The following is a 2,499-nucleotide window of genomic DNA, read 5'->3' as shown; positions in this document are numbered from 1 at the left end:
AATTAGATTTTTTACCTTTGTATAGAGTTCTTGGTGTAATATGATGGTATGAACTTTTGTATAAATGTGAGATCATGTTGTATGAAATTGAAAAGGTATTAAGATGAGTTATGCGACCGATATATCTTTATTCCATGCCGTAAATCCACATAAAAATGTTTCTTGATATGGGTATTGATTGTGATAACTTTGCATCCTTCAGAAATTCAGAAACTTAATCACAGGAGTATAAAGTAGGTCTTCAATTGTAATATGATGTACCTATATGCAAAATTATTAACAATTTGAGACCGAAGGGTTAATGTCAATTTGAGTTCCCTTCAGATTTCCAGTCTAACATCATTTTCCGCAAGGAATTTTTTACTTAAGGAACCTAAAATCTAAAGACACGGTGACCCCGAGTCATTTTTCAAATTCCACTCCAGGTTTTATGAATCCCCAAATCACGCTGTTTAGGTCACGTGTGATATGTGAAGTTTGACTTAAAAGTGACTCCATAATGGCCGAAATTCAAGTATTCCCGATTGAATTCTCGAAGGAGAGAGAGACGTTCCTCTGACTCAAAAATCAGTAAGTAGGATCCAACTCCACAGGTCCTGCCGAACCCCTTCGCATTGTGTTTGAATACCACACGTTGCCGTCTAGAAACTTTTAAAGTGAACTCTGCACTGAGGCGTATAAGTTTCTTTGCTCAGGAGCCAAATTTAAATAGCGCACAGTGCAGTTTAAAAACCTTTGAAGTGAACCCTGTACTGAGTTTCCTTGCTCGGGAGCCGTAACACTTGTGGTTTACCTGTGCCCTTCTTTTGAAAATATACCGAAGAGCCTTTCCACATTGAGCGCTTTAATTTCAATACACGTGTGTGTTGATAGTGCATGAGAAATTGAACTCGAAGAATACTACAGGCCCCTGCAATAAGCGAGCACTGTGTTTTCTTTTAAGATAATACTGCACTTTACTCTATCCAAATGAAGTGTTTTAATTGACAATACCCTTCATTTCATTTTACGGGTAAAAAAGCGTCCATAGGGTCGACATCATTCTGGACCTTTAAAATCCTGTATAGTGCATGTATGACTTGCGCTTTGTAACTACCCTGTACACAATATAAAGAGGGTTGTTCAATTGTGATTGTTTTCCAAATCTTGAATCTACGAAGAATCTGATTCAAGTTTTCTTTTCTTGTCATCGCAGGTGATCGAAAAGCGGCACTTATACGAATAACTTTTAGATTCTCCACCGGCTGGTGTATGAATCATATGCATAAATTGCATAAGGTATGTACGATTAATACTATGTTCAAACCCTGTATCAGGGGTTTATTATAATAATAAAAAACTTTTTAAAAAGTGAAGTGTAGTAACGATAGAACCTCACTTGCAGATTTGGTGAAGAGAAAGACCCCGGAAGAGTGAATACCTTTGAGGAGTGAATATTGTCGGCTGACGGATCCTCCTACCCCCGTCTTAGAAATAGGCGCAGGTTTTTGATCACGACAGGTTAGATAACCATATGGTTACACTCTTACCTCTTAACACATTAGAACACACCTAAAATACTAAAAGTCCTTCCTTTCCCCATAGGTTGTCCAGTCTTTCTGTAGTCCTGATGAAGACCCGAGCTGATTGCGAAAAACAAGCACCGTAACACAGGGTTGAAACGGCCACGTAACATTGCCCATCAGTCCCTACTTAGTTTCAACCACAATTAGAAAATTGCAATAGGGTTGTAACCAATGTACAGTGAATTTTGGACTGGTTTTTAATTGTCGTAATGTATGTTTATTTGTTAATCATAGCAAATGTCACCCTTTTTTCACTTTCATGCACTTAATCAAGTGTAAGCCAATAGTTAATTGTAATTTTGAAGCAATACTGCAAATATCTCCTGTCATAAGGACAATCACACAATTTTTCTTCCCAACAGAACCATTGTTGCATATATACACTTGGAACCCAGGTTCTGAGGGTCACAGGGCCACCCCATTAAAATTAATGGTGAAAAGAATAGTGAGTAGTAACAGCCAGCTGTAAAAACAAAAATAGCAATGCATAGGCATAAAGATGCAAGATAGCATAGCATAGCCAGGTAGGAATGATAATAATAATAATAATAATAATAATAATAATAATAACACTATCATTACACAAACCATATAGGTGGAGGGTAGAAAGCAGAGGCTCCCCTTAGTTAAAAAGATTGAGAAGCACTGCTTGTCCCACTGCCGTATCAGCCTCGTTGATCGCTTCAAGGCAGTAATGTCTCATGAAAGTGTGCCTGCTGGACCCCGTAGCTGCTCGGCAAATTTGGTGAAAAGGCACACCAGCAAACAGGGCAGTAGAGGATGACATTGCCCTGGTGGAATGAGCTCTCACCGAGGATTGAAGAGGCTTGCCAGCTTTCTGATGGCAGAAAGAAATTGCTGAAGAAATCCATCGTGCAATAGTTGGCTTGGTAACAGGACGCCCCTTGCGCATGCGTCCGTAGGCTACGAACAA

The 2,499-nt window shown here is 39.0% G+C and overlaps 1 long non-coding RNA gene across 1 annotated transcript; it reads left to right on the top strand.

Annotated features, from left to right (window-relative positions):
* The first annotated feature begins 526 nt into the window (after nt 1-526).
* On the top strand, nt 527-1,721 carry LOC147701018 (uncharacterized). Its single transcript, XR_015297150.1, has 4 exons — nt 527-570; nt 1,196-1,278; nt 1,385-1,500; nt 1,585-1,721. It is a non-coding gene; the product is annotated as an uncharacterized LOC147701018 (long non-coding RNA).
* Nucleotides 1,722-2,499: the final 778 nt, after the last annotated feature.

The sequence above is a fragment of the Lissotriton vulgaris genome, chromosome 7 (genome assembly GCF_964263255.1).
Source record: "Lissotriton vulgaris chromosome 7, aLisVul1.2, whole genome shotgun sequence".
Taxonomy (NCBI): Eukaryota; Metazoa; Chordata; class Amphibia; order Caudata; family Salamandridae; genus Lissotriton; species Lissotriton vulgaris.
This window is presented reverse-complemented; position numbering and strand designations above follow the sequence as displayed.